Raw genomic sequence first — 24,823 nt, 5'->3', positions numbered from 1 at the left:
CGCGACGTTTGGCTGGCGTAGCGCGTTTGAGTAGGCGGTGCGAACGGAGTGCGATAACGCTATTGCGTTCCACTCTTGAAGGCGAAGCTTAAGCGTCCTCCAATTTTTTCACATCGCGATTAACGTGGGCATAAATGAATTGGTCTTCTCGATGTCGTCGATGCGAATAGCAAACAAAGCGTAGTTACAAAACGTAGCGCTTGCAAGCCAGCCGAGCCGTCTCGTTGAGGCGGTCTGTGTTGGCTTTCCGTCTGCAAAACGAAATGCCGTCGGATCGTTGCACACGATCACGACGGTGACTTAGTACTGGGCGCTGCTTTAAGAAACACGCGCGAATTCGGTATTTTTGTTTTCTGTTGAGTACTATTTCACGTGAAAAACAAGATGTAGCCGATTTCTACGTCGCCGTGAGCGGCGATGGAAGCGACCTCCTCCTCGGCTGGGTGATCGGACGGGCGAAGTACCGTCCTACGGCGACGCCGGCTGTGTAGGGCCGCGCAATCTCAGCTGTTGATCGCGGCCGTCGAATCGCTCCAGCTCTGTACCAACACTGTACATCTTATTTCGCGCGCGGAAATTTATGAACGCGTTTATGGGCTCGTTTATGACATCGACACTGCAATTAACGCTGCTGTGACCGCGCTGCCTGCGTGCGTGAACGTGTGCTAGGCTATCTATACTGCAGGTGGCTCAATTTCTATACAGGAAAATAAATTTGAACGTGACGTGTGTTGAGGGGAATCTGCTAGTCGACCTATATGCATCCATGGCTCAATGTAATCTATATAGCTTTCTCACAATGCGGTAAGAAACTGCAATGACGCGCTATGAACGATCCTAAGTGCCCTTCTTGGCTAATGCACACCACGCAAAATCACAAAGAAGCTTAACTGCTACGAAATGTTTGCGCGTAATCGATGATCTGGTACGAAACACAACTTTCGCTTTCTATGGCGGCGGTGCATTTCTTGCGACGGTGTTAATCAACAGGAAACTTATCAAAACTTCAGTCTCTTGCATTTCTCGGTGCAACTCAGCTCGGCTTAATGGGTTTCCTTCGTTGTAAAAGCATAGAATAAGAACCGCGTACACAGTATTGCACACGCACCGTCGAAACCCAGCGACTACTCAGGTAGGCGCGGCGGCTCGGCGGCGGAGTGCCTACCGTGCGAATATCACTTCCGACCACAACGCCACCGTATTTTCGTGACGTAGCATCGTGGGATTAAAAGGGAGCCTTTCATGGAGGAAGTTTTTTCCTGCCCGCCTTTTGACGCTTTTCGCGAAGCAGTTTGCTCTATAGAGAAACGGGATGGCGCTTTTGCCTGGGCGCCGAACGTTGCCTCAGCTAGCGTGGCCACCCTACCACAGCGAAAGCGCAAGAATACGAAACCGTTACCTATTCTGCCCTGCTTCTGCGCGATCAGCTGTCGGAAATGCAATTGGGTTTTCGCCAACGCACTGTGCTCCATTCATGCTGCAATATATGGAGCGGTGGGGTGAAGACGTGTGCTGTAGTTGGCTGCAAGAAACTGGGAATGGCACATTAAGGAATGGAATGATTCTGCATGTCGAAGTTCACGGACCGCTGCTATGTAAGGATTACCTGTCTTGCCGGCTCTTCGCGATGCACTTCTTCCCTCGACGATAAAAAAAACTCACTCATACGCTTTGGCAGTGTCCTGTGTCTTTCACAGACTGGGACAAGGAAAGAGACTGGTGGCGACGAGTTCTTCACAGCGGAGTTCTTTTAGATCAAGTACACGCCGTACAGAAGGCCCACGATACGGCGGTAAGGTTAAACCTTAACTGTCCCGACGTGGGAGCCGCCTGCGTCACCCTAAGGGTTGACCTTCAGGACGTGAATAAAGTTCATCATACCATACCACACCATATCCGCCAGCGTTGTGTAGCGCTATAACCTCCAAGGAAATGACTTCAACCCCGGAACGTCTGCACGAGTGCGTAGCGCTCGTTGTACAGTGACAAAGGGCGTAGCGCCGCTTCTCGGCATATAGTAAGTTTCTCGCACGTAGTCTACACACGTCCACCCAGACTCGCACACAAACCTACGCCCACTCTATCGCCGACGTATCAAGAATAAGTGAACGGGGCGCACACTTGAATCAGTGCGCCGAAGCATGTGCGACGGCGACTACGTCGATAGCACACTCATGTTCGAAGCTGAGCGTTTCCTAACCGTCTGTCTACACAGTAAGCGAGTGAGCGATAATACATAGTTGCTACAAGCTATTACAGCATACACAATAGCTAGGTTACAAGCCTTGTGCCCTGCAAGAACAACTCTATATCGCAAGTGAGTAAACACGCGAGCGATCAGGCAGCAAAAAAAGAAAAAAACAATCAGATAGTGACCGCCCGCGGGGAGCTTTACTGAGTCAGAAACGTCACAAGCCGCCGCTTATAATTGCCAAATAAAGACGGAAAAGATAAACACATTGACAGTGATTCAATTCATCAGCGGAAGGTTAGGGTAGCTGGGAATACATATTTAGCCCCGCTTTTATTACAAGCACCGCTCACGCTGCTCGCGCCGTTTTAACAAAGCGTAATGAGCTCCGAAAGCGTTTGCATGTCCTTTGAAGCTGTCACCAAAGCTCCGCGTGTCGTCCACCCAGTCACCGTCTGTACGATCCACGTGCACAAAGGTCACGTATATACATCCATTGCAAACACAGACGGATCGAGGCAGCTGAGGCTAAGCAATGGGCGCGTCAGCACGTGATCAAACAAGGCAGCGCCCACGCGATCGCCGTGAAAAGGGTCAACGCACTAACTGCACCGCCAACGCAGAGTTATACTGCCCTTCGCACTAGGCTCGCCTTAACGTATCAGAACTCTATCGAATGTTGTCGGCGATTCCATAGCGAGGGAACCTTGTCTAATCAGATTGCATGCCCACACTGCAACACACGTGACTAGCATCTACGACGAGCCACGTGTGAATAGCCGACGCGCTTGACCCAGAGATGAGATTTTCGACGATCGACGACTGTGGTCGCCGCTATTGGTGCGCGTGCTTGTGTGTTACTTGCTTTTCTCATTTATTTACTTATTTATTTCGTAGTGAATACATATTTATTTCATAGTGAATACAAAAGTACAAGATACCGGATGAATACAGAAGCCAATACCGATTGGTAATGAAGCAGCCTGATAATGTAGAAGAAGGCTACGGCCCCAAATATAGAGCGCTGATGCGGCATGCGGGATCGATCGCCGGCTGCATGCTGAAAACAACGATATGGTCGACCAATGATTCAATACAAAAATTCGTTTACGAGATCAGTGAACAGTTTTATCCAGTGAGCCATAACACTTGCACTGGTCGTCAGTTCGTCCAATAACGAGTTACTAGTTTGGTCACTCGCATTTGTGCCGCAGTTGTTTTTCACTGTCACTACAACGTGACGACAATGTGGGACTGGCGAACTTTATCGAACAGTCACGAAACCCAACTTGATTTTGCAGGGACGCTCATTCGTCAGGGAATGAGGAGTGGTGCGTAAAGAGGACCAGTCCGAGACAAATTGGGACAAATTTGGACAGATTTGGAGAAATCTGCTACGGACGCGACGAAGAATCGTCGTAGTATAAGTTTCGCAAAACCGCGAAGCATTGACGCCAACGTATACGGGCGACAACCCATGAGGCAGCTCTCATTCTACAAGCTATATGCAACAATATACGCCAAGATTGATGTCCGCTGACATCGGCTTTGCAAAAGTACAAACACGAGCGCGAGCTGTAGTAAGAACAGTATACGGCTGCGCGAATATTCGGAATATGCGATTCCGTCTTCGAATCGAATAGTCGCTATTCGTAAACACGAATATTTTTTCGAACACTTTTTCGAATATTTCGAAACGTCAACTCCGCCCACTTAAACCTAAAATTGGAGCGAAAGTGCCCCCGTTATCATCCCATCGTCGTCATTGGGTCCTCGTCACGCAGAAGTTTTCATGCACTCGTTGTCACACCGCCGCCGTCGTGCCATCGTCTTCGTTCCTGCTTCTTCTTCCGGTTGTCGTCGTACCATCATCGTCAGGACAACGGCGTCATAAAGTCGTTGTCATATGATTGTACTCACGTCGTCGCAGCGTTGTCTTCCTTATGACGTCTTAATAATTTAAATAACGACGTCTAATTGTCCTCGTGCCGTCGTCGTCGTACGCCTCTGTCGTCCAATCGATGTCGTTCCTTTTTCTCCATTCCATCGTCCCGGCGTCGGCGTCATACAGTCGCCGTCCACGCCTCTATGCCCGTGGGCCACCTTGGCAAGCGAGTTCCGTAGCACAGCGGCATACGGCATTGCAGTACGTCGCATATAGGCTAAGCTACGAAAGTCTCATAATTACCGCTACACGTGTTAAATAAACGTGACTTCTGGAATGTAATCTGTCGCTACGTTGCTCGATCGCTATTCGCATTACCATCGGCAGTCATCGCGAGATGAGTTCAACCGCAATATTTTTTGTACCGCATTATTGCTACCTTCTGCTAACACATTTTCTTTTACGCATCATGTTTCTTAATAAAGTTGTTCAGGTAGGTTATCCAACACTGGATCTTTTTTTAGCTATGACGTACTGTAGCATAAACGTTCTGCTATCCTCATTCAGTACAGGAGAAACGCTATTATACAGCGTCCAAAGAGACGCCTATCGTTCCATAAAGAGCGGAAACGAATTTATTATTTACCTCGCATGTTAGAGCTTCGGACCAAATCTAGAGCCACGTGGAGGAAAGAATCTCCGGGCCATTCCTAATATTTCTGCATTTCAAAACTTTGTCCTTCCATTATTCTGCAGCGTTCCCTTCGATTCGTCTAAACGGAAAGCAAGTGCGAAAAAAATATATATCGCGCGATAAAGCAAAGCGTGTCGAAAGTGCACAGTGGTGCCTACTGAACGGCAGTTCGCAGTTCTCGAGGCCTTCTCCCCCGCCTCTCGTCTTCGCTAAATTTGTGCCTCGAAGTATTTGGCTTTCCTTACATAAAGTTCTTTTCCCGTCAGCCTACCAACTTCGCCCACGTCAGGGGAGCTTACCACGTGATGCCTTTTCGAAAAGCCGGACTTCGGCCGGAGCCTCTATGTTATTGCCTGCAGCGAAGCGGGAGTAACTCTGGGATCGAATGTGAAAAAAAAACAAAAACGAATGAATGGAGCAAAAAATAATAAACGACCGCCCTGCTTCCGAAGTTTATATCTCGGGACTCGATCAACGTAGTGACGCAGCATATCGCACTTGCTCTTTATTGATCTATGCGGACACTTCAAACTGCTGTGCGAGTTGAGGCTTCCGGAGACCGCTATAGTGGGCGCCCTTGTGACCGCTCCTTCTTCGTTCATATTAAAGGGACTATGAGCACAACTATTTACATTGCACGTCATTCTCCAGTTGTTAGAGCTCAGCCTAGTCAACCTCTGCTCGGCTGGGCTTGGCTCAGAAGAATGCTGGACCAATGTCAGCGAGTTGCGAGCATCTGAAGTATGCGTTATCAAACGAATAGCTAAACAGAAAGATATATAACTTATTCAGAAAACGCAGTGAAGTTGGCCTAAGGTATAATAGTTCTCTAGCAAAGCGGATGTGCGTCTGTTAACCTTCCTGTCTTTCCTCTCTTCTATTTCTCTCTGTCTCTCTCTCTTTCCAGCCTGCTACTTTCCTTACAGGGAAAGGAACGAGGAGCAAAAGAAGGGCATAAGGAGTGATGATTAGGATAGGTAGATTAGTAGTAGGTAGTAGATTAGTAGACAGGTAGATTAGTAGGGTGGACACTTTCGTGTCCAAAGTGTCCGTTCAGTCTTGGATCGAGGCTTGTGTTAATAAAATTTGTAAGAGAGCCTTGATGGCTCGCTTTGCTAATATTATGTGCGGCCATGGGTTCAATAACAACGTTTTCAATCAACGGCCCGTTATTAAATGCTATAAATTAAACGAACCGACTCTGTTATATGTTCATGATGAGATCACTTCATACGGTCAGAAATCCACAGCACAGTCCTATACGCATAGGACTGTGCTGTGGATTTCTGACCGTATGAAGTGATTTCATTTTCCTACATATTTTTTGTATTGTTCTTTCCGCTATGAGAAAAGGAGTAGCCGTCACCATTTTTAGGTGACTACGACTCTTTCTTTTGTTTTCATTTCAATAAAAAAAAAAGAACCGACTCTCGATGACGCGCACCTCCAACCGGAAGAGGTGCGCGGCATCGAGAATCGCTTCGTCAGCGCCGATCGAACCTTGGTCGTTGCGCCCGGTGCTGTGCGGCTCTTCTACTCCGACAATGACGTCGATGCGTTCAGCACCGATGTTGCCATACAGGGTGTGGGAGACGTGCACCAGGCTAGAGCAGTTCATATATACCTCGGACACAGGTCCGGCGAAGAGTGGGTTCGCGCACAGGCCAAAGGGGCGGTATGACGCATGTCGAAATGGGCAATTTACTCCATACGATACTGCTCGTTCGGGGCAAGCCCTACATGGTCACGTTCAACATCGACGTGAAGGACGGACTCGTGAACGGTGCCGTCGGTGTACTTCGAGAGATCGAGTCCAGGGAAGGCGAAGCGCGCGAGGCAATTCGCATTTGGCTTATACTTTATGTGCCACATACTGGCCGTCTGGCTCAGATCAAAGCCAAGCCCCTCGTGCATGCTGCTTGGAGACGGGGGATCGAGATCATGGCCGATTGGGTGCCCATCGAGTTACGTGCCTTCGCCCTCATCCTGGATAGAATGACTGGACTGAGTTGCCGACGAAGGCAATTTCCGTTGGTCAAGCTAGTGTGGTCACCGTACAGACTGGGGACGGAATCGTTGTCGCCACCGTATACGTTCATACCGGAACGTCAAAGAGGGACCTTGAAGAATTTACGAACGCCCCTTAAACTTCGTAAAGTAGCGCCACGCTTTGAAGAATGCCGCCTCCTCCTCGTGCGCTCTGGCCGAGGCCGACACCGCGTCGCTATTGGCCTAATAGCATCACGTGGGCCCTCGCGCCGTGCTTCAGCGCCATTTTCGCTCGAGAAGCGCCTACGGAGTGGCGAGGAGCGCATGTTGGCGCCGTTGCTACGCTCGAGCGGTGTAGGCGGCTCCATGGTCGAGGAAGGAGAGTGAAAGAGAGGAGAAACGAGGAGGAGCGAAGGCGGAGGAGCAGAGTGTCGCTACTTTACGAAGTTTAAGGGGCTTTAGATCCTCCCGGTGGACCCGAAACCCATCGTCAATGTGGGTGACTTTAACGTCAACGTGTCTCGTCCCGACGGAAAGTGGTTCTTGGCGTTTCTCTTGGGAAGGTTCGGCCTTCAGGGTTACACCAAGACTAGCGTCTCCACGACGCGCCATCGGCCGTACATAGATCTAACGTTCGCTAAGATCTCCAGTGTCGTCACAGAGCCCGTGGCCGTCTATCATAGCGACCATAAAGCCATAATTACTATGGTCACGAAATAAACGTTAATCGAAATAAACATAATAAGTGCATAATTGTGCAATATTGTTTTGTTGTTTTATTTTATTGTCTTTGTAGTAATGTACAGCTCCGCTGGTCATCCAACTTCAATGAGTGGAATGGCTCTGAATATTTAAGTGCATCGCATAACGAGATAAAACTCGAGAGAAGCTAGGGACAGAGTTACGCTTTGCGTTCAGACGCGATGGAAGGCACCAGCTAAAAAAAGAAAAGAACGATGGAACAAAAACTAACGGCGTATCTGGAGGCACGGAACAAGTAAATTAGGAGCGACATAACGTAGGCCGGACTAAATATAGGAGGTTTTTTTTTTGCTGCACCATCTTTAGTTTTTTAATTGCCTGTGGCAAATAGCGCGATTCTAACTCTTGAGCTAAATTACTGGTTAGGCGGCCATTATCTCTACGAGGAATCAAAATGTTTAATTGAGTGACTAATATAATTACTCTAATTACTTTTAAATATTTTGTTTACCGCAAATATTTCAAGACACATCGACTTGGGACGAATTCCGTGAATGGGACCGGTTTCGAGCTACGCGACGATAAACTTGCGGTAAAAATAAGCTCTTGTTCGGCTTACTTTTTTTAATGAAAACTGTTTTATGCATTGAAGCACGAAAAGAACTGGAACGCGTCCATGCATTTCGTCGGACACTTTGAAAATTAATAGTTCGAAACCCAAATACTCCAGAAAATTCGCTACTCGAAGTGGATACTCGCCTTGCGAATTCACCAACCACAATCGGTACATTGAAATACGTGTCATGAAGTAATTAATTAGCGTTTATTTAGCCTAGTGGAGTTAATTATGCAACTACGCATTTCGATTTTTCGTAGAAGTGATGGCCGCGCCTCACCGCGTAATTTAGCTCAAGGATTACAATTGTTCTATCTTCCACAGGCAATTTTTTTTAAAATCTGGTGCAGATATAAGAACACCTGGTATACCGTATTTACCAGACTATAATGTGCTGACCGTACACATAAAAATTGTGTGCTGCGGACTATCTGTGTAGGAGGACTTTGCAGAATTTAACTTTCTTTAGGAATATATAGACACGGGCGCGAAAAGAAAGAAACTAAGCCCGACTGCGTCATCAATTTTTTTCTGCAATACGTTACATTGCAAAACCGACTGCATACTGATTGTTGGCAATCTTTAAAAAAATCTTATCAGCCAAAATGCGTCCCTTGGCAGTATAAAAACCGATGCAGCCTCTTGAAGAAAGAGCTCTTATTTTTTTACTTCAAGCCCTAATTTGCCCCTAGGGAGTATACACCGCATGCGGACTATATCCCGGATAATACGGCAATTGGTTCGTCGACGGTGCAGAGCCGGCGCCCCAAAAAGCGCTTGTTCCGCGCTCTTCCGTGGTCCCATGTTCGGCACAACTTCGAGTGGCCGTTTAAAGGTTTCAAGCGCGGACGACTTCCGGTCCCGGCTGACACCGGAAGCGCCGTAATAAACCACTTAGGAGCGGACAATATCTAAGAAGGCCTGGACCTTCGCGGCGTTTCGGAAACGGAAATTGCGGAAACGACTCCAACGGAAATTCTCAAGGCCCTGATGGCTCGCCGGTTATTTAAAAAAATTGAGGAAGTTCAAGGAATACAAGCGTAATTAAATATGAACGCTCGCTAGCTCCAAGAACATTAAACGATATAACATTGCACCATTCCTTTAGCGCGCAAGAGGTCGTAAGAGCATCTCTCCGCCCGACATGGTCAAGAACTTTGACCAGCGGCAAAGGAAGCGTTCTTCACCGTCAACAAATAAATGATCCTGTAGGTAACTCGACAGTCCAGTTGTAATGCGCTAGAAGAGGGAGCGCGATGCTCGGTGCGGCTTAACTCTGATGCGACTAGTGGTGTAACACGCAAAGCAAAATTGCATATCAACCTTTCAAACAACGGGCGTTTTCTCACTCGGCCTAAATATATTAGGGGCGCACTGAAGAAGTGACAGTGTCACGAGCTACTACACATTCAAAGAGCTCATTGGTAACTGACAACTTGGGCAGCGTGAGAAGGGCACGCTGCCCCCCTATCTCATGTATGGCGCGGATGAGCCCAGTGCACGTGGTGTGGTCAGGCTTGCGTAGGAAGGGGCTGGCGCGTACGCCGAGCCCCACTACCAAAAATTACATGCCCCATCTGGCCCGGTTTGGGGTAGTGGCGTGCTTCAGCCAACCGCAGTGCAATGGCAAGGCCTCGGCACGGGGCGCTGACCTGAATGATCATCGGAAACCCGGCACCAGGTAAGTATGCAGAGGTGTGCGTCGACATAAGAAGCCATTCTAAAAGGTTCACCATATGGAGCGGGTAGTCTGGAGTACTCTACATGAAACAGGAAACTTTGCTTAGCAAGAAGAGTTGCTAAATTACCTATCGTAACGCACAAGCACTCCACACATACAACTATAATCCTAGTTTGCCAGTTTTCTTTGCTTGTAATAGCCGTATTAACAAAACTGTGAGGAACTATCGGGCGACGATTGTCTCGGTCAAGCGATAGTTCTGCGTGATCCACGCAGAAAAACCAGCTAAACAAGTGCGAACAATCTCACCGTTCCTTGTATCGAAGTCTCTTACCGAAGTTTTTGGTCCAGGATATAAGGCGTCGCGGATGGCTAGCGGTGACCTCCTCTTGGAGCTCCGCGATCAGAAGCAATTTGAGAAACTGCCTCAGCTAGTATAATTTGGGGAGACCCAAGTAGTAGTAACCCCGCACCGCACGATGAATACCTCCCGCGGCGTTGTCTCGGACGATGATTTGCTGGAGCTCACTGAGACTGAGCTCTTGGGGGGCTTCAGTGAACAGAATGTTATAAATGTCAAAAGAATTAAGATGAGGCGAGATGGAAAAGAAATCCAGACCCAACACTTGATAATCACTTTCGGTTCGAGTGTCCTGCCCGAGTCGATCGAGGCCGGGTACATCAAGCTCCGTGTTAGGCCGTACGTGCCAAATCCCCTCCGATGTTTCAAGTGCCAGCGTTTTGGCCACAGTTCGCAGAGCTGCCGAGGCCGCCAAACTTGTGCGAAATGCAGCGCGCATGAACACAGCTCTGAAGCTTGTGAGAATTCTCTCCACTGTGTAAACTGTGATGGGGAGCACGCCGCGTACTCGCGGTCGTGTCCATCCTGGAAGAAAGAAAAAAGAAATCGTAACGATCAAAGTAAAAGAGAATATGTCATTCAAGGAGGCACGCAGGCGGGTTTCATACCTGCCCAAGAAAAGTTTTGCCGATGTGACGCGTCAGGGGGCAGCGACACAACGGCCTCCGGCGGCTGTCCGACCCACAACCAGCGAGTCGGCAGTTACGCCATCTGCCCCCGCGGCGGTTGCAGCTAGCGCTGCTCCGTCAACCCAGCAGACGGGGCCACCGACCCCGAAGGTGGGCGCAGCCAAGGCTGCCCCAACCTCCCCGGCCCCTTCCAGCGCTGGCAACAGCCGGCGCAGCCAAACCCCCCAGGGAGCCCCATCGACCTCCGGGCTGGTGGGCGCAGGGGTCTTGCCCTCCAAGGCGCGACCCTCGCTGGTAACTTCTCGCTCGCAAGAGCACGTGTCCGGTGCCTCACAAGAGGCAATGGACACTACACCTATCCTCAAGGCGCACCAAGCGCCTAAGAAGCGGCGAGGCTCCCTCGAACGCTCCAGAAACGGCAAAACCCCGATTACAAGGCCTCGAAAGAGCTCTGTAATCTAAGGCATAACTTCCGTCTCCGTACACACAGCAATAATTTACTTTAAATATGAATACACAAATATTACAATGGAACGTCAGGGGACTCCTACATAACCTCGATGATGTCAAGGAACTCCTGCGTAAATATAATCCAAAGGTGCTGTGTGTCCAAGAGACCCATTTAAAATGTACACAGACAGGCTTTCTACCACAATTTAACATTTTCCGCAAAGACCGGGACGATGCTCTCGCTTCGTCCGGTGGTGTCGCAATTATAGTGGATAAGCGTGTAGCATGTCAGGCCTTTGAACTCCGAACGCCTCTTGAGGCAGTTGCGGTCCGAGCCTTACTGTTAGGAAAACTCGTTACAATCTCCTCTGTGTACATACCACCCCACTATCGACTCCAAAGAACAGAATTTCTTAGCCTAATCGATGAGCTGCCTGAGCCCTACGTAATCGTAGGGGATTTCAACGCGCACCATTCTCTCTGGGGGACTCTCGTTGCGATGTAAAAGGCCGCCTAATAGAAAATTTTCTTGTTTCTTCAGGCGCATGTTTATTAAATAAAAAGGAACCGACATTCTATAGCACAGCACATGGCACATACTCTTCGACAGATTTAGCTATCTGCTCGGCTACACTTGTACCATGCCTAGAATGGGAGGCGGTTAAAAACCCATATGGGAGTGATCATTTTCCCATCTGCCTCAAAACTTTTGAACAAAATGAATCCCTCCCACACCCCCCTCAATGGAAAGTTGCATCCGCAGATTGGAAAAAGTTTGAGAAAATCACCCAGATGCAGCGAAATACTTTTAAAGATTTTTGTGTGAACGATGCTATTGCTTATTTTACCGCTTCTATAATTGACGCTGCCATAGAGTGCCTTCCACAAACGAAGGGGATTACAAAAAAAGAGGCGCGTGCCGTGGTGGAATGAGCAATGCAAGAATGCGCGTAAGGAGCAAAACAAAGCCTGGAGTTTACTACGTCAGTCTCCAACGGCAGAAAACCTGATCAACTTTAAGCACGTGAAATCCAAAGGCAGACGAACGCGTCATCTCGCTAAAAGAGAAAGCTGGGAAAAAAACGTCGCAAGCATAAATTCCTATACACAAGAAGCAAAGGTCTGGAACAGGCTAAGAAAATTAATTACTCGACAAACCTACAACATGCCTTTGGTTGATGATGAAGGCCACAGCCTTCAAGACCAGGCGAACACTCTGGGAGAACACTTCGAGCGAGTTTCTAGCTCTGCGAACTACTCGCAATCATTCCGGCAACATAAACAGATAGCTGAAAGTAAGGCACTGAACCGTAAGGCTAGCGGAAGTGAACCGTAGAATCATCCTTTTAGCATTGCTGAGTTCAGAGCTTCCGTGAACGGCTGCACGAAATCGGCACCAGGAGCCGACAGAGTCATGTACATAATGATAAAACATCTTCACCCTGACACGCAGATGGCTCTATTGTCTATTTTCAACACTATCTGGGAAACAGGATACATTTCATTGGCATGGAAAGAGGTGATTGTAGTCCCTGTCTTGAAACAAGGTAAAGATCCGTCCTCTGTGGCAAGCTACCGGCCCATAGCGCTCACAAGTTGTCTATGTAAGCTCTTTGAGAAAATGATAAATCGCAGGCTCTTGCACTTCCTTGAATCAAACAAGCTCCTCGACCCATATCAGTGTGGTTTTAGGGAAGACCGATCGACGACAGACCACCTCGTTCGCATTGAAGCATATATTCGCGACGCTTTCATACATAAACAGTTCTTTCTTTCTGTATTCTTAGACATGGAAAATGCTTACGATACCACGTGGCGGTATGGAATTCTACGTAACTTATCGGAAATGGGCATCCGCGGGAAAATGCTTTATGTAATAGAAAGCTATTTATCAAATCGCACGTTCCGTGTTAAAATTGGCAATATCCTCTCGAGGACATTTCTACAGAAAACTGGGGTACCGCAGGGTGGCGTGCTTAGCTGCACACATTTTATCTTAAAAATGAATTCTTTGCGCTCATCAATACTGCGTAATATAGTTTATTCGGTATATGTTGATGACGTTCAGATTGGATTTAAGTCATGTAATCTCGCTATCTGTGAGCGACAAGTACAGCTTTGTCTAAAGAAGGTGTTTAAGTGGGCCGATGAAAATGGCTTTACGCTCAATGTCGGCAAGAGTACCTGTCTTCTCACACAAAAAATAGGTCTTATAGCAAATCCTGAAGTTGAACTTCAGGGGCATGCAGCACATACCTGTGAGCACAGAACACAAATTTTTAGGCGTAATTTTAGACACGAAATTAACCTTTATTTCACACCTTAAGTACCTCAGAAACAAATGCCTAAAAACCATGAACATTCTTAAAATTTTGTCACACACAACGTGGATCAGTGATATCAGATGCATCCTGAACCTTTACAAGAGTCTCATTCGAACACGCTTAGATTATGGGGCAATAGTTTATCATTCGGCTAGCCCCAGTACATTGAAGATGCTGGATCCTGTCCATCACCAAGGTATCCGCCTGGAGACCGGTGCCTTCAGGACAAGTCCTGTGGAGAGTCTTTACGTTGAAGCTAATGAGTGGTCGCTTCATCTTCAGAGGTCGTATTCAAGTTTTATGTATTTTCTGAAGGTAAATGCAAACCGTGAACATCCCTCTTACTCAAGTGTAAACAACATGACATCTGCAACTCTATTTAATAATCGACCGGCAGTTAGAGAACCTTTCTCACTGCATGTACGGAAACTCAGTCAAGAAATGGATGTTACACTTTTTGAAAACCCTCTAATGGCTCCTGTCACGCTATGTCCGCCGTGGCAATGGTAGCTCGTTGAGTGTGATACCTCGTTCGTTGAAATAGCGAAGAACGCTCCCCAGGTACACATTGAAATGCACTTTCTTGAACTTCAATCGAAGTACTCTTGCCAGGAATTTTACACAGATGCCACAAAGTCGCATGCCGGCGTTTCGTATGCAGCAGTCGGTCCATCATTTTCAGACTCTAACGTCCTGTACCCAGAAACAAGCATATTCACTGCTGAGGCATATGCTGTACTGACAGCTGTTAACCATATCAAGAAAATGAAATTGCAAAAGGCCATTGTATTCACAGACTCCCTCAGTGTCGTAAAATATCTAATGTCACTCCAGAAACGCAACAATCCTGTACTCAATGAGCTATATTCGCTCCTGTGCATAGCATATACATCTAATCAGCACGTCATAGTATGTTGGGTACCTGGGCACAGAGGCATTAAGGGCAACATGCTTGCAGATGAAACTGCCACATCCATTGCAACGAAAGCTGGCAACTGTTCCGATAGTATAGCATTTTGTAGAGAACGTGCCTACAGGCCCTTGCATTTAAGGGCCTCTTGAGGCACTAGTGCTATTGGCATTTACATATTTTATTCCCTCCTTCCATCAGAACATATCTTTTAAATTCATAGTACATCTGAAGAGTCATTGTGAGAATTTTAATAGCTATATATTTATTTTACGATTGTTTTTAGGCCCCTATACAACCAGGTTCCATTGTTATAGCCAACCACGACGCCATTGATCATTATTTGCATCACTCACTCCATTAAAACATTGCTTGGCGCTCTTTGGCCATGAGTGGCCCTTGCGCCATAAAACCCCACATATCATCATCATCGCTTTGCACTATCTCCGGCACCGGGTCGCACTACATCTCTGGCGCCGGCCCATGGTTCTAGACGGCAGCACCCACATTTTGGTCAAGAGGCAAGAAAGGCTTCAATTTAATAAACAGGTCAATAAATAATAATTCCAGATTCAACGCACTTAACCTCTTCGCGAAAGCTAGCTTCACGTAGACTCCAAAATGTGCGTTGAATCTGGACATCTTTATTTATTGACCTGTTTATTAAATTGAAGCCTTTCTTGCTTCTTGACCAAAATGTGGGTGCTGCCGTCTCGAACCATGGGCCGGCGCCGGAGATGTAGTGCGACCCGGTGCCGGAGATAGTGCAAAGCGAGACGGCACGGAGTAGCGGGTGATGCATTATTTGTCAGCGCCGACGGGAGCTCCAATTCAAACACGCCACCGCAGTCATTTCATTGTTAGTCGCCTTCATTCCGTCGTCATCATGCAGTCTTTGTCAATCTGTCATCGTCAAGCCCTGGACGTGATGAACCCTTGTTCATCCATTGGAGTCGTGCCGTCATCGTCATTGCATCATCGTCGTGCGGACATCATCGTGCCGTCGCGGTCGTTCCACGATCGTCGTGACGTCTCTGGTGGTGCTGTCGTAATCACGACGTCGTCGTCATTTCTATCGTCCTCATGCCATCGCCGCCGCCGTCGTATTGTCGTCTCCATCTCGGCGGATTTACAGCAAGCAAGTATCGCTTGACCGAGACAATCGTCGCCCGATAGTTCCTCACAGTTTTGTTAATACGGCCATTACAAGCAAAAAAAAACTGGCAAACTAGGATTATAGTTGTATGTGTGGAGTGCTTGTCCGTTACGGTAGGTAATTTAGCAACTCTTCCTTGCTAAGCAAAGTTTCCTGTTTCATGTAGAGTACTCCAGACTACCCGCTCCATATGGTGCACCTTTCAGAATGGCTTCTTATGCCGACGCATTTCTCTGCACACTTACTTGGTGCCAAATTTCCGATGATCATTCAGGTCGGCGCCCCGTGCCGAGGCCTTGCCGTCGCACTGCGGTTGGCTGAAGCACGACACTACCCCAAACCGGGGCAGATGGGGCATGTAATTTTTGGTAGTGGGGCTCGGCGTACGCGCCAGCCCCTTCTATGTACAAATACAAAAAATAGAGGAAACATTATCAGCGAGCACACGAGGGTGCCAACTTCATCGGCGCAAGCCTGACCACACCACGTGCACTGGGCTCATTCGCGCCATATATGAGGTAGGTGGGCAACGTGCCCTTCTCACGCTGCCCAAGTTGTCAATTACCAGGCGCAGAATCAAATAGCGCTGTAAAGTCCGGCGTTGGTAAAGTCGGCGTAGCATGCAGAAGCACGCGTCGGGTGTAACAAGAAATGTACATGGTTTGCAAAGTTAAAATAACAGTAATTTTATTTAAAACACAACATCTGCATGCTAAGGCAGTTTATGCGCTTTGGCCTACACAATTTTCACGAACAGTTGGAGTTATCGTACACATATAGTTAACTAAAGGCTTCTTAGTTTACTTATATGTGCCACGCTTGTAGTATGTGATTATACTTGAAGCGTTGAGACATCCGTATTTTAAGACGGCTGCTCTTTGTTTGATTCTCCTACGAGGAGTGCTTTTGTTTAGCGATTTTCGTAATCAAGCTGAACCCTCAGTCGGCTAATTTCGCATTAGGGGGGCGTGTGCCTCTCCACACAACGCCTAGCCCCCATTGTGACGTGGCTCACTGCGAATAGCACACTGTTTTCAAGCTGGGCGAAGCTGAAAACGAGCAGATAATATAAGAAAAATTGACGGAGCTATACAGCTAACCCTCTCTATCGCTGCACGAACTGGACCACTCGCTTCTCCGCACTCCCACAATACTGCACGGATCTAACGGCACCTTGTATGAGTATTCATCGTTTTGAAGCTTACGGCATATACCATCGTCAAAAATAACAGGGTCCTTTAAGGTCTCTCCCAACAGGTGAACGGCCAAAGCCTACTCTTCCTCATCTTATCATTCGCCTCTTTCTCTTTGCCTCTTCTCTTTCTCTTCTTTCTTTTAGTCATTACTGCTCACTACCAAGCATATTTAGTCATCTGTAATCAAATGTAGGCATTACAAGCCGTCGTTAGACATGTTGGCCATATCATGGTCATTACAAGTCATTTCAGTCATTATTAGTCATTACTGGACATTACTAAGCATGTTTAGTCATTTCGAATGAATTGTAGTCGTTACAAGTTGTCGTTAGACATATTGGTCATTTCGTAGTCATTACAAGTCATTTCAGTCATTATTAGTCATTTCTGCTCACTACTAAGCATTTTTAGCCATTTGTAATCGATTGTGGTGATTACAAGACGTCGTTAGTCATGTTGGTCATATCATAGTCATCAGTAGTCATTACAAGTCATTTCACTCATTATTAGTCATTACTCGTCATTACTAAAAAAATTTAGTCATTTCTAATCAATTGTAGTCGTTACAATTCGTCGTTAGACATATTGGTCGTTTCATAGTCATTAGTAGTCATTACAAATCAATAGTAACCATTTTAGTCGTCACTACTAATTAATAGGTGTTTCTATTCATTTCTAATCGATTGTGGTCATTGCAAGCCGTCGTTAGACATATTGGTCATTCTTTTAACAATATTCAGGCTCTAAATCGAAATTTCGCTTCCAACGGTCATTAGAATTTAACTTTCTTTCTCAAATGCAACACATTTTATTAAAATCAACGCAGGAGTTGTCTCAGAAAAACGTTCTTGCGTTTTACACGCATTTGTATAGGCCGCGTCGGAGGTGGGCCCGAACTAAAGCTTCCTCTTAATACACGCTTTTGTGAGGAACATATACAGAAGCGGCAAAGATTGATAGCGACTTCTAAACGCGAACTAATTTCCGGTGCCCGTGTAGAAGACTTTCATCTTATCGTATATTGCCGTTCGTCGCTTGTTCTTTTTTTTTTTTCCTTTCTTGACAGCTTAGCTCATCGGTTGGTCCCTTTAATCAACGACTACGTTCGCCCCGTTACACCGTGTGAAAGGCTAAAGAAAAGTAAAGGGATTCAAAATTTCTTTCCTAATTGCTGTTGAACGCAACCGACGTTTAGATCTTTATTTTTTTTTTTTTTTTGGGGGGGGATACGCACTTATAGACAGTGTCCTCGCGTTCACGCTGTCCTTAGAATCTTCTGTTGCTTTTAGTCGTCATCTGTTCGAGATAATCGAAACAGACGACCATTCTGAGAATGAAGAATGGAAACATTACGTACAAAAAAAAAAAGAATGCAATCTCCTTTTGCAAGTAGATTATATTCAAGAAATGACGGTGTTCTTCAGGGGTACAGGTTACTTAAGAAGAAAGAAAATATAACACAAAGCACGTTCAAATGTAAAGCTAGGTTTCATAAATACGCTAAAAGTAGTGCAGGGAAGCACTCTAGGTATAATGAGAAGGATATATGTCTGGTTTAAAGAGCGAACTCGACACTTGATGAGCGATTCCTGGTATGAATAGCCGCACAAAGAAATGTACGATCGTAACAGCAGTTTTCTAAATTATTTCTCTCCCCACTGTAAAATAATTTGCACGCTCAAAAGTGAATAATCTTTTAAATCAGTCTCTAACTCGTACCCTATACACCCTATACACCAAAGGCGTATGTAGGTGTATAGGGTATGAGTTATAGACTGATTTTTACGCCGTTATTCACTTTTAAGGTTTTAAGGGTGTTTTTTGTTTTACAGTGCTCCCCCTCCCCTACTATATTTTTGTTTCTACCCGAAGCACCCCAGCAACAGCAACGATGGCGAAGCAGACAACGGTGAAGCAGACGATAGCGAAGCCGACGACAGCGCTCCTGCCAAAGCTCGTTCGAGCTAAAAATAGTCTTTCATTGCGTTTTATCTGTACTTTGTTTCTCTTGCAATTTTCTGGCAAGCGACCGACGCCGAGTACACGCCAAGAATGAGAGCTGTGCGCTTTCCTTACGCATAAAGTGAGCCACACCAGGCCCCTTTGCTCCTATACTTGACGTCACAGACTTCCCCGCCTCTTTTTTTTTTTTTCGCCGTCGACGTGTCACGAGCAATCTTGGCCGCCTTTCGGAACCCAAAGGGATTGGAATTTCATTAAGAGAGGATCTAAAACCTTGAGCAACACGACGACGGGCCTCACTAATGATAAAGCGCGTTCTTCCTGCCTGCTCTCTCCGTCACTCTTTTTACTTCTTTTTATCTGATTCTCTCTCTTGATGGGTGCCTTACAGCCCTTTTTGATAAAGCAACTTTATTTATTTGGCCTTTATTCAATGAAATAGCACTTCGTTGTCGTGCGGCGCTCTCTGGTGCCTTTAGCCTCGCCTGGAAGTTATCTTCCGTTCACTCGGACGATAGCAAACCCACTTTTCTTCTTCTCCTCCTTCTTCGTCTTGTGCGCCACTTCAATAGATCCAGGCTCATGTTTTTAATGCGCGCACATCATAGTTACTAAAACCGCCACGAATAGTTAGGCCTGTTTACCTTCATATTACCTGCCCCCATTCCTTGTATTTCATATGCCCTCGCGTTAAACGCCACTTACCATAACCAGTGGCAGAACAGACGTTGTTCTGAGACGCCTGTTCCTAAATTACGACGATGGAATAACGATGACAACGTGACGATGATGACACGAGCACAATGAGATGACGACGACTGAATGACGGCGATGTCGTGACGACGATGGCAAGCCTGTGGCATGTGGCGTGTTTCGCGTCCAAGCCTTGGGGTGGCACCACCATCGAAACGACGACAGCGCACCGCCGGCGGCGGTAATCAAAACGCCAGCTAAGCCTTTATTATGTAAACTTTATTTGCAACGCATCAAACCAGCACGCACAGAAAAACATTTCTATCTGAAATTATAAACTTTTCGAAGCAAAGTCAGCTTAAACTCTTAAAATTTTTATATCGTGACTTCTCGAATGGTTAACTGCAAGAGAGGGAGAGAGCAGGCATTCTGGACCAGAAGTCGAACAGTCGCGACAGAATTCGCCCTTGTGAAAGCTACATGTTTCTGCTCAACCATGAAGCACTGGCTCAAATCAAGTTGCAGTTTATGAATATTGTGAACGAAGTGAAGTGATATCTTCAGCTACAAAAGTGTAGGAACATTATCAACATACCAGCGTGCGACGGGTTTATCTGGTCGGATGTACTCCTTCACTCAGCGGCGGACAGCTTGTGTTCACCAGAAATGTGTGGCGAGACTGTACATAAACAACTATGCATGTTACGCACCAGTATATCTTTGAAACGCTATTCATGTGCTTTTTATTTCATGTAAACATCGATGATGTTATAATAAAGCTGTTTATTGGGAGCAAGTTAGTGTGATTAGCGTCGTGATTTCGCTCAGCCTATGAAGCAGTGCCAACCTTCAAAGGTAAATAAGAATATATATATAGTGGGATATACCTGGCCAAAGCAAGCGGGCAGCGCAAAAGCAATAGCAGAAGCAGACGACGCAATGTCGGTCGTCTCCTGTGCGGCATTCCTCAGAAGCGTCATTGCGCTTTCGATACGCATGTAACTTTCTAAGCAACTAAAAATTATTCAGACGTCGCCCGTAATTTTTAAATTTAGATTGTAAGGGAATAATATTCAAAACATTATCTATTATTAGTAAGCAAACATTTTTTTGGTATCAGTGCAACTACCGTTAGAATCCAGGCGGAGCTAGCGTCGCCTGCGAAAATCGGTTCCATTGGTCCTATGGGAATGTCACGGGCTTGACGATGGTATGACGACAACCGGATGAAGAAGCAGTTATGACGACGATGGCATGACCAAGACGGCATGATGGCGACGGTATCACAAATGATTCATGATAGCACATATGTGACGACAAATCAATGCCGACGAAGGTATGACGACAATGAGATGTCGATTCTTAAATTATGGCGATGAAATGGCAACAGCGAGAGGAGGAAATGAGATGACGACGAGTGAATCACGACGATGGCTTGACGATGACGATATGACGGCAACCGTATGAAGAAGTGGGTATGACGACGATGGCACGGTCAAGACGGTATGATGGCGACAGTATGACAAATGACTCATGGTAGCGTATATGTGACGACAAATCAATGACGACGATGGAATAACGACGACAACGCGACGACTTGAGGACAATGAGATGACGACAACTGAATGACGGCGATGTCATGACTACGATGGTATGACGTCGACCGGAAGAAGAAGCAGGTATGGCGATGATGGCATGACCAAGACGGCATGACAAATGATTCATGATAGCGTATATGTGACGAGAAATCAATGGCGACAGTGGAATAACGACGACAACGCGACGACCACATGAGGACAATGAGATGACGACGACTGAATGACGACGATGGTGTGATGACGGTGGTGTGACGTCGATGGCACGATGAGAGTGGCATGTCGAAAATAAAATGATGATGATGGAACAATCGCGACGGCATCCCGGCAACGGTATGACAACGAATACATGACGACGACTGTATGACAAAAACGCTGTGACAACGCTGCCATGAAAACGGCAGGAAGACAATGGGATGACAACGGGTATATGATGCCAGTGGCGTGGCGACGACAGCATGATGAGAGTCGATTGACGAAACTGGAGTGACTATGATGGCACGACCACGGCGCTATGACGACAACGGCATGAATAAGCGGGAACGACGACGACCATACAATGAAGATTGCATGAAGACGACGGTATGACAATGGATTCATGATAGCGTCTATGTGACGACGACGCAATGACGACAGTGGTATGACAAGGCGGCATTATCACGGTTGAATGACGACATCGTGATTACCATAGACTGGCGAACAAGAAATGACGTCGATGGAAAGTGATATGGCGACGACACCCTGACGAAATTGGGATGGCGGTACTGAAGTGATTACGTCATGATGAGAGTCTGAGGAAGAAGCTGCAGTGGTGACAATACAATGGCCAGCACGGCATCACGACTCCGGACCCATAGCTAGTGGCCAAATCTATGAGAAAACTAAGACCACTGGTCTGAAGTAGAAGGCGTGACGACGACAGCATGGCGAGAGTCAGATCAGGGGACGTATTTCTGTAAGAGTCCACCTAGTGGACATGTCTATTTCGTCTGCCATTGAAGTTCTGATTGGTTGAACTGGCTGCGCGAACGAGGCAACCAGGCACCACAGCCAATCAGCACTTCAGCAGCAGATGAAATTGACATGTGCACTAGGTGGACTCTTGCAGAATACCTCCGCAGGAAGCTGGAAGGACGACCATTGAACCACTACGACGGCATCACTATGGCTGCGTGACAACGAATGCGTGACGACTATATGACGACGATGGCGTGTCGGTGGCGGCATTACGAGTGTCGGATAACAAAGCTGGAATGACGACGACGCAACGACTAAGACGTCATCACGACCATGAGCACATACCTAGTGGCCCAATCTATTAGACAATGCTGAAGTGACTAGCGCAAGAGTGGACACGGTACACTAAAGAGGTGACAAAGACAAGCATGAAATACCAACTAGCCCAGTCTCATACCCTATTAGACAACTTGGCCACGGGTAGGATCGATAAGGGTCGGATCTAGTCAAATAAGGTTGGTAAGGACGAATAATAGTTGATAAGGATCAGATCAGGCCCGATAAGGTTGATAAGGGCAGATAAGGGTTTGTAAGGATCAGATTGATTGCTATAGGGTTGATAACGACCGATAAGGGTTGATAAGTGTAGGATCGAGTTAGATAAGGTTTATAACAACCGACAGGGTTGATAAGAAACGGGTCTAGTTCCATAAGGTTGATAACGACTGATAAGGGTTGAGAAGTGCTTATACTGGTCGGATCAAGTTTGATAAGGTTGATAATGACGTCGGGCTGCTCGAGAGGAGCAAGTGGCACAATGCTTAAATAACTCCGGTGTAGTTTCTGAATGAATTTTTCTTCTATTCTTTCGAGGGGTTGATGAACGAAGGTCTTCGTTGCTTTGCCAGCCCTCAGTATTATTTCATCATCATCATCATCATCATCATCATCAGCCTGGTTATGCCCACTGCAGGGCAAAGGCCTCTCCCATACTTCTCCAACTACCCCGGTCATGTACTAATTGTGGCCATGTTGTCCCTGCAAACTTCTTAATCTCGTCCGCCCACCTAACTTTCTGCCGCCCTCTGCTACGCTTCCCTTCCATTGGAATCCATTCCGTAACTCTTAATGACCATCGGTTATCTTCCCTCCTCGTTACGTGTCCTGCCCATGCCCATTTCTCTTTCTTGATTTCAACTAAGATATCATTAACTCGCGTTTGTTCCCTCATCCAATCTGCTCGTTTCTTATCCCTTAACGTTACACCTATCATTCTTCTTTCCATAGCTCGTTGCGTCGTCCTCAATTTAAGTAGAGCCCTTTTCGTAAGCCTCGAGGTTTCTGCCCCGTACGTGAGTACTGGTAAGACACAGCTGTTATAAACTTTTCTCTTGAGGGATAATGGCAACCTGCTGTTCATGATCTGAGAATGCCTGCCAAACGCACCCCAGCCCATCTTATTCTTCTGATTATTTCAGTCTCATGATCCGGATCCGCAGTCACTACCTGTCCTAAGTAGATGTATTCCCTTACCACTTCCAGTGCCTCACTACCTATTGTAAGCTGCTGTTCTCTTCCAAGACTGTTAAACATTACTTTAGTTTTCTGCAGATTAATTTTTAGACCCACCCTTCGGCTTTGCCTCTCCAGGTCAGTGAGCATGCATTGCAGTTGGTCCCCTGAGTTACTAAGCAATGCAATATCATCAGCGAATCGCAAGTTACTATGGTATTCTCCATTAACTCTTATCCCCAATTCTTCCCAATCCAGGTCTCTGAATACCTCCTGTAAACACGCTGTGAATTGCATCGGAGAGATCGCATCTCCCTGCCTGACGCCTTTTTTTATTGGGATTTTGTTGCTTTCTTTATGGAGGACTACGGTGGCTGTGGAGCTGCTATAGATATCTTTCAGTATTTTTACATACGGCTCGTCTACTCCCTGATTCCGCAATGCCTCCATGACTGCTGAGGTTTCGACTGAATCAAACGCTTTCTCGTAATGAACGAAAGCTATATACAAAGGTTGGTTATATTCCGCACATTTTTCTATCACCTGATTGATAGTGTGAATATGGTCTATTGTTGAGTATCCTTTACGGAATCCTGCCTGGTCCTTTGGTTGACGGAAGTGTAAGGTGTTCCTGATTCTATTTGCAATTACCCTAGTATATACTTTGTAGGCAACGGACAGTAAACTGATCGGTCTATAATTTTTCAAGTCTTTGGCGTCCCCTTTCTTATGGATTAGGATTATGTTAGCGTTTTTCCAAGATTCCGGTACGCTCGAAGTCATGAGGCATTGCGTATACAGGGTGGCCAGTTTCTCTAGAACAATCTGCCCACCATCCTTCAACAAATCTGCTGTTACCTGATCCTCCCCAGCTGCCTTCCCCCTTTGCATAGCTCCCAAGGCTTTCTTTACTTCTTCCGGCGTTACCTGTGGGATTTCGAATTCGTCTAGACTATTCTCTCTTCCATTATCGTCGAGGGTGCCACTGGTACTGTATAAATCTCTATAGAACTCCTCGGCCACTTGAACTATCTCATCCATATTAGTAATGATATTGCCGGCTTTGTCTCTTAACGCATACATCTGATTCGTGCCAATTCCTAGTTCCTTCTTCACTGCTTTTAGGCTTCCTCCGTTCTGAGAGCATGTTCAATTTTATCCATATTATACTTCCTTATGTCAGCTGTCTTACGCTTGTTGATTAACTTCGAAAGTCCTGCGAGTTCTATTCTAGCTGTAGGGTTAGAGGCTTTCATACGTTGGCGTTTCTTGATCAGATCTTTCGTCTCCTGTGATAGCTTACTGGTATCCTGCCTAACG

At 46.5% G+C, this 24,823-nt stretch overlaps 1 protein-coding gene and 2 non-coding genes across 3 annotated transcripts in view; 1 reads left to right on the top strand and 2 right to left on the bottom strand.

Moving 5' to 3' along the window:
• Positions 1–24,823, bottom strand: part of LOC140219787 (uncharacterized) — a 103,774-nt gene that overhangs the window by 46,300 nt on the left and 32,651 nt on the right. The window lies entirely within an intron of this gene.
• Positions 9,604–9,766, bottom strand: LOC140213050 (U1 spliceosomal RNA). The gene has a single exon (XR_011889987.1). It is a non-coding gene; the product is annotated as a U1 spliceosomal RNA (small nuclear RNA).
• On the top strand, positions 15,826–15,988 carry LOC126526520 (U1 spliceosomal RNA). Its single transcript, XR_007598589.2, has one exon. It is a non-coding gene; the product is annotated as a U1 spliceosomal RNA (small nuclear RNA).

This window comes from Dermacentor andersoni, chromosome 8 (assembly GCF_023375885.2).
Source record: "Dermacentor andersoni chromosome 8, qqDerAnde1_hic_scaffold, whole genome shotgun sequence".
NCBI classification, from domain to species: Eukaryota; Metazoa; Arthropoda; class Arachnida; order Ixodida; family Ixodidae; genus Dermacentor; species Dermacentor andersoni.
This window is presented reverse-complemented; position numbering and strand designations above follow the sequence as displayed.